The following is an 8,899-nucleotide window of genomic DNA, read 5'->3' on the forward strand; positions in this document are numbered from 1 at the left end:
GACACGCTCAAGACCCTGTCCACGCTTTGGGAACACTAAATTAGAAAAAAGACAAAAGGGATGAGGGAGGAAGAAACTGTAAACAGCCGTATCGATCCCAAACTCCGGACCATCCAACTCGCACACTCGGCTCTTTCTGCTCGCCCACTTCCTGCTCGGAACTCATCTGTTCCCAGACCAACTTTCAGACTGGCATGCAGAATGGAGTGTGTGTGTGTGTGTGTGTGTGTGTGTGTGTGTGTGTGTGTGTGTGTGTGTGTGTGTGTGTTCAGTAAAGATGTCTGTAGTAAATCTGTTCATGTCTTCATGATGTATGTTAAAAACTCCACGTGTCCGACACACACACCATTTAAACACACACTTCACCATCCTAGCTTTAGGTTAAGAGTGTGTTGTAGGGGGAGTGGCCTCACCCCAGCTTTACTAAACATTTATTATACCTAGGACTTAGCGGTTTAGTCGTCGTAGCTGGTGAGCATCTCGATCATACACACACGTGTTGAGTCTTTACTCAGATTACAACAAAACTCTTTGGAGAGTTTGAGAGATTAAGTGATTGAGTGATTTGACAGATGTAATTTAAAAAAATTAATAAATAAATAAATAAATAGTAGACACCAAAATTTGATGCATGATGTAATGATGCCAGTCTTGTATCAGATCAGTTCGTGTGTGTGTGTGTTCTCTACTGACAGTGTGTCCGATGAATGACGTCATTAATAAACTAATATTCACAAGACAAAGACCAGTAAAAACATTATAACCGTCTTTGCGTCTTTCCGCCGATTAACGTTATAGATAAACGCCTCCAGCTCTGACTGCGCGTGCACGCTGCGCGTACCTGTGCGTCTCCGTCCTAATAAAGCAGACAGCTGAAGACGCACGTGTGAAACACTACAACACACGCGTGTAAAAGCAAAGTAAATAAAATTGCTCTTGGATCAAACTGATAAATAATTTTCTTTCCCATCGACGACATGTCCTGCATTTTAACGTCATTTTTATTGTTTATTTATGAAAGTAAAAATGCTCCTTATAGTTTTAGGGTGGCTGAGATTACAGACAGGGGGCTGAAGCCCCCCTAATAAAGGGCTAGAACCCCCCCTGGTACCGTCTAATAATTCTATTTATTCTAGAAGTAAATGTGATTAAATTCAAAACAGGTTGATTATTTAATATAATCTGTATCTGTATTTAATAATTATTTAACACGTGGGGTCTCGATGTGTTGTTTACGTCCACGTGGGGTCTCAGCGTGTTGTTTACGTCCACGTGGGGTCTCAGCGTGTTGTTTACGTCCGCGTGGGGTCTCAGGGTGTCATTTACATCCACGTGGGGTCTCAGCGTGTTGTTTACGTCCACGTGGGGTCTCTGTGTGTTGTTTACGTCCACGTGGGGTCTCAGTGTGTTGTTTACGTCCACGTGGGGTCTCGGTGTGTCGTTTACGTCCACGTGGGGTCTCAGTGTGTCGTTTACGTCCACGTGGGGTCTCGATGTGTTGTGTACGTCCACGTGGGGTCTCAGCGTGTTGTTTACGTCCACGTGGGGTCTCAGCGTGTTGTTTACGTCCACGTGGGGTCTCAGCGTGTTCTTTAGTCCAGGTTTAGTCGTGTTCTCTCACCATTCATATTTAAGCTCCTTGTTTTCATGTCTTTTGCTGTTTCGTTCGCACTTTAATTAATAGCCTGCACTTGCATCCACCTCGGGCTCCATTTCGTGACAGATGAGAGACGGCAGAAAACAGAAAAGAGAAAAGTGCTTCACGCTTCCCGAAGTGTCTTTAAAGTACAGAAAATGTGCAAAACACCGAATCCCCCTCAGGACCTAACGCAATCTTTACCACCGTGTCAGCTCAGACGGGATGTACGCTATATTACCTGGAGTAATTACCGGGACTGCTGCTCATTTTATAGACAGTAAAGCAGGCCGTGATCTTTACACACACACACACACACACACACACACACACACACACACACACACACAGTCTGTTAAAATGACTGACTTAAGGGATTCTGAGTCTGAGAAACACTCCAGGAATAATCCACCTGAAAAATCTAATCCAGGCTGAACGGGGCTTTGACAGCACTATGACATCATCAGGTGGTGTATAGCAACGTTCTAGTGATTACACTGAAAAGAGAGCAACACTAAGGAGGACACAAAGGGAAGGAAGCAAACGCCTCTCGACTGATCGACTGCATCAGGAGCGAGAGGAATTGTGTACAGTTTTAATTTTGAAGAGAGAGAGAGAGAGAGAGAGAGAGAGAGAGAGAGAGAGAGAGAGAGAGGGGCGTGACCATCCTGACCGATCGGAGCACATTGATTAATAGCCTCATTTGTATTATAGACTGCTTTAAACACTCAGGCAATACTCAACATGGTGACTCAATATGCTAATAAAGTGACTCTGAATGGAATTGGAAGCAGTGGCAGAAGGGAAGACGAAGTTTTGGAGAGAACGGAGAGACACGAGGGAGGGAGAAGAATGCTGAAGTCATCAGAAAGCCATCCGTCCGCTCTGTAACGACCCTGACGAGATGGAATTCCCTTTTAATTAAAGTGCAGCAAGATCAGTTAAGCAGATGGTTGCCGACAAATACGAGGAGGGAAACTAGGATGCGTAATGCTCCGAGCACTTATCGTCCCCGTTTCCTCCCCGTCGGCCGGGACCGATAAACACCGCCGGGCCACGTTAATCAACCTCAGAACCTCTAAAGCCTCAGATAAGGACACATTCGGGATCTGTGTAAATTAGCTGGGGATGTGGCGAGGACTCGGGGGCTGCAGTCAACACACACATGAAGCAAAAACTCAGCATAATGAGTTCTGTGTGAAAGTTTCTGCAGGAAAGAAAGTGTTTTAGACTCAAATGTCCCTCCTGTGTGTGTGTGTGTGTGTGTGTGTGTGTGTGTGTGTGTGTGTGTGTGTGTGTGTGTGTGTGTTTATCCCCCTGTGGTTTGACCTCAGTGGCAGCAGGACAAACACATGCTTATCAGTGATAGAGGAAAAAAGCAGGAAATAATGATGGAGCTGAGCAGGCTAAAGTGTTCCTAACCCCTTTAAAATCTGAGGAGGGGAGTTATAGATAAGGGGGGGGGGGTAGGGGCAGAGAGAGAGAGAGAGAGAGAGAGAGAGAGAGAGAGAGAGAGAGAGAGAGGGAGGAGGTAGACAGTGAGGGGGAGAGAAGAGGACAAAGGCAAAGAGAGACAAAGAATAAAAAGAAAAATATCTCTTTTTCTTCATGGAATGAGTCTCCAGTGATTTTAGGGGGAAAATCACTTTGGGGCAGTAACATAAACAATGATGTAACAGTGATGTAATGATGATGTAATAATAATGTAACAGTAATGTAACAGTGATGTAACGATGATGTAATAATAATGTAACAGTGATGTAATGATGATGTAACTGTGATGTAACATTCATGTAACATTGACAGTAATGTAACAGTAATGTAACAGTAATGTATCAGTGATGTAACTGTGATGTAACATTAACAGTGATGTAACAGTGATGTAACTGTGATGTAACATTAACAGTGATGTAACAGTGATGTAACTGTGATGTAACATTAACAGTGATGTAACAGTAATGTAACTGTGATGTAACATTAACAGTAATGTAACTGTGATGTAACATTAACAGTGATGTAACAGTGATGTAACATTAACAGTAATGTAACGGTGATGTAACAGTGATGTAACATTAACAGTAATGTAACGGTGATGTAACAGTGATGTAACATTAACAGTGATGTAACATTAACAGTAATGTAACAGTGATGTAACTGTGATGTAACATTAACAGTGATGTAACTGTGATGTAACAGTGATGTAACTGTGATGTAACTGTGATGTAACTGTGATGTAACTGTGATGTAACATTAACAGTGATGTAACAGTGATGTAACAGTGATGTAACATTAACAGTAATGTAACAGTAATGTAACAGTGATGTAACAGTGATGTAACATTAACAGTGATGTAACAGTGATGTAACAGTGATGTAACATTAACAGTGATGTAACTGTGATGTAACTGTGATGTAACATTAACAGTGATGTAACAGTGATGTAACATTAACAGTGATGTAACGGTGATGTAACAGCGATGTAACATTAACAGTAATGTAACAGTGATGTAACAGTGATGTAACTGTGATGTAACATTAACATTAATGTAACAGTAATGTAACAGTGATGTAACATTAACAGTGATGTAACGGTGATGTAACAGCGATGTAACATTAACAGTAATGTAACAGTGATGTAACAGTGATGTAACTGTGATGTAACATTAACATTAATGTAACAGTAATGTAACAGTGATGTAACATTAACAGTAATGTAACGGTGATGTTACTGTGATGTAACAGTAATAGTAACGTAACGGTGATGTAGCAGTGATGTAACTGTGATGTAACATTAACAGTAATGTAACGGTGATGTAACAGTGATGTAACATTATCAGTGATGTAACAGTGATGTAACAGTGATGTAACATTAACAGTAATGTCACGGTGATGTAACAGTGATGTAACATTAACAGTAATGTAACGGTGATGTAACAGTGATGTAACATTAACAGTAATGTAACTGTGATGTAGCAGTGATTTTACAGTGATGTAACAGTGATGTAACATTAACAGTAATGTAACGGTGATGTAACAGTGATGTAACATTAACAGTAATGTAACGGTGATGTAACAGTGATGTAACATTAACAGTAATGTAACGGTGATGTAACAGTGATGTAACATTAACAGTAATGTAACGGTGATGTAACAGTGATGTAACATTAACAGTAATGTAACGGTGATGTAACAGTGATGTAACATTAACAGTAATGTAACGGTGATGTAACAGTGATTTTACAGTGATGTAACAGTGATGTAACATTAACAGTAATGTAACGGTGATGTAACAGTGATGTAACTGTGATGTAACATTAACAGTAATGTAACTGTGATGTAACAGTGATGTAACAGTGATGTAACATTATCAGTGATGTAAACAGTAATGTAACTGTGATGTAACAGTAATGTAACATTATCAGTGATGTAACTGTGATGTAACAGTAATGTAACATTAACAGTAATGTAACGATGATGTAACATTGACAGTAATGTATTGATGATGTAACTGTGATGTAACAGTAATGTAACATTAACAGTAATGTAACGATGATGTAACAGTAATGTAACTGTGATGTAACATTGACAGTAATGTAATGATGATGTAACTGTGATGTAACAGTGATGTAACATTAACAGTAATGTAACGGTGATGTAACAGTGATGTAACATTAACAGTAATGTAACGGTGATGTAACAGTGATGTAACATTAACAGTAATGTAACGGTGATGTAACAGTGATGTAACATTAACAGTAATGTAACGGTGATGTAACAGTGATGTAACATTAACAGTAATGTAACGGTGATGTAACAGTGATTTTACAGTGATGTAACAGTGATGTAACATTAACAGTAATGTAACGGTGATGTAACAGTGATGTAACTGTGATGTAACATTAACAGTAATGTAACTGTGATGTAACAGTGATGTAACAGTGATGTAACATTATCAGTGATGTAAACAGTAATGTAACTGTGATGTAACAGTAATGTAACATTATCAGTGATGTAACTGTGATGTAACAGTAATGTAACATTAACAGTAATGTAACGATGATGTAACATTGACAGTAATGTATTGATGATGTAACTGTGATGTAACAGTAATGTAACATTAACAGTAATGTAACGATGATGTAACAGTAATGTAACTGTGATGTAACATTGACAGTAATGTAATGATGATGTAACTGTGATGTAACAGTAATGTAACATTAACAGTAATGTAACGATGATGTAACAGTAATGTAACATTATCAGTGATGTAACTGTGATGTAACTGTGATGTAACATTGACAGTAATGTAATGATGATGTAACTGTAATGTAACAGTAATGTAACAGTTACAGTAATGTAACGATGATGTAACAGTAATGTAACTGTGATGTAACATTAACAGTAATGTAACTGTGATGTAACAGTGATGTAACAGTGATGTAACTGTGATGTAACATTAACAGTAATGTAACTGTGATGTAACAGTGATGTAACAGTGATGTAACATTATCAGTGATGTAACAGTAATGTAACTGTGATGTAACAGTAATGTAACATTAACAGTAATGTAACGATGATGTAACATTGACAGTAATGTAATGATGATGTAACTGTAATGTAACAGTAATGTAACAGTTACAGTAATGTAACGATGATGTAACAGTAATGTAACTGTGATGTAACATTGACAGTAATATAACGATGATGTAACAGATATAACAGTGTCATCCAATTTAATTCTCTCCTTATTCACAGTTTAAATGAAGCTGATGTTCAGCACCGTACACATCTGTATATAAAACTACTCATAATAATCATTTGCACTCAGATGGCTGGTAAAACCTCAATCCCACCCTGACACAGACATCAGTTTTAACTCTATTACTGATCCTAAAATATTTTCTGCAGCCAATAGTTTTGGCACCAGTGCTAACACAGCGTGCTAACGACAGCTTCTTTTCTGATCTCAGAAATATTAATTACACATAATCGTCCCGCTGCCAGAACCTCGGCATGCCCAGACACTCCAACACCTCCAGAAATGTCATTTCTGTCCCATTTATTATCCTCTCGTCCGAGCACTTAAGCTAACGACTGATAAGAGGGCCTGAGTCCTGATGGGAGGATTTCAGCAGTGAAACAGACCTAGGAAAGAGAAAGAAACTGCTGATAAGAGGCTACAGCTGGCCAGAACTTCTGTTTGCACAAATCCTACATGATCCACGGCGCATGGGAGAGGCCGATTCCTCATTCAGACAATAACCCAGAACGTTTCTCTTGGCGAGCTGCTTGCGTTTTTGCTTTTTTTCACAGAGCTTTTGTTCTTGACATTTCCCATCATGCAGAGCCGCAGTGTGCTGAGCTTCTTATTAAAAAATCTTCATCAATCACTCACATTTGATCTTTTTTTACACGCCAGCGTCTGAAATTTTATCGTTGTTCATTTTGTTGTGAGCGAATCTGATGTGCACATCTGTGGCGTCACGACGTAGGACACAGTTAACCTTCATATGTAACTTTTAGGAGATCGCAGAGAAAGAGAGAGAGACAGAGAGAGAGAGAGAGAGAGAGAGAGAGAGAGAGAGAGAGAGAGAGAGAGAGTCAGAGAGAGAGAGAGAGAGAGAGAGAGAGAGAGAGAGAGAGAGAGAGAGAGAGAGAGACAGAGAGAGAGAGAGAGAGAGAGAGAGAGAGAGGGAGAGGGAGAGAGAGAGACAGAGAGAGAGAGAGAGAGAGAGATAGAGATAGATAGAGAGAGAGAGAAACAGAGAGCATAAGAGAGATAGGATAGTAGAGAGAGATAGATATAGAGACTACAGAGATAGATAGATAGAGACAGAGAGAGAGAGAGACAGAGACAGAGACAGAGAGAGAGAGAGAGACAGAGACAGAGACAGAGAGAGAGAGAGAGAGAGACAGAGACAGAGAGAGAGAGAGAGAGAGAGAGAGATGTGACAGATAGGTGAGTGTTAATTTCAGCTCTGATGTTACTCAGTACATCGTTGATGATCAGCTGATACCAACACACACACACACACACACACACACACACACACACACACACACACACACACACACACACACACACACACACACACAGGCCATTGAGACACGACGCAGCTGAAGACTATTTACATGAAACTGGAGAGAAACAAACTGCTCACTGATCCATACGAGTGACATTACTGTGGCAGTGAGAACATGTGCTTTCATATGAACTTCATCTCAAACCCCATAACATCTGAACAACAGTCTTGTCATGTTCATGTGGGAGACTGGAGACTGTGTGTGTGTGTGTGTGTGTGTGTGTGTGTGTGTGTGTGTGTGTGTGTGTGTGTGTGTGTGTGTGTGTGTGTGTTTATCCTGGACAGAAAGAAAATAACAAAGAAAGAACAGAAAAGAAAAAAAAGGATATGAAACTCAAATTAAAAAGCAACCACAAAAAAATATAAATAAATTACAAAAAACGTAATAAAACACATAAATAACAAAAAAAATTAGGGAACAGAAAATAAGAAAAACAACAAAAAAATAAATAATAAAAAAAAAAAAACATAACCCTAACTAAAAAAAAAACTAAAAATATGGTTATCCCTTCCATAAAAAAAATAGACTATAAAAATAAAAAAACATTATCATAAAAAAATAAACTATGAAAACAAAAAAATATAAGAAGATATTAAAAACTAAACTAACACTTCCTTTACATAAAAAATTAGAATCCTTTACTAATAATCCAACATAATATACAAAAAAAAATATCAAATACAGGACAGATAAACTATAACAAAGAAAAAAAAAAAAATAATCAGACTCGAGTACAAAAAAAAAATATAAACCACCCACACAAGTGTGAAGTTATTTGAAAAGTCGTAATAACATACAATAAAATAAAAAATAAAAAACCACAAAAGAAATAATAGAAAAGTTGAATGGATAAGGGAAACCCCCTTCCCCCTCCCCCCCCCCCCCCCTCCCCCTCCTCCCTCCCCCCTCCCCCCCCCCCTCCCTCTCACTCTCCCCTCCCCCTCGGGGCCTAACCGTCTACACCCCCCTTACCCCTCCCCCTCTTCCCCCCCCCCCCGCCCCCCCCCCTCCATCCTCTCCCCTCACTCCCCTTCTCCTCCCCCCCCCCCCCCCCCTCCATCCTCCCGCCCCACCGCCCCTCCCTCCTCCACCCTACAACCCTCTCTGGTTCCCTCCCTACACCCCCACATACCCCCTGCCAATAATATAACCTCCATAGCAACCCAATCCCCGTCAGCAA

Source organism: Tachysurus fulvidraco, chromosome 4 (genome assembly GCF_022655615.1).
Source record: "Tachysurus fulvidraco isolate hzauxx_2018 chromosome 4, HZAU_PFXX_2.0, whole genome shotgun sequence".
NCBI classification, from domain to species: domain Eukaryota; kingdom Metazoa; phylum Chordata; class Actinopteri; order Siluriformes; family Bagridae; genus Tachysurus; species Tachysurus fulvidraco.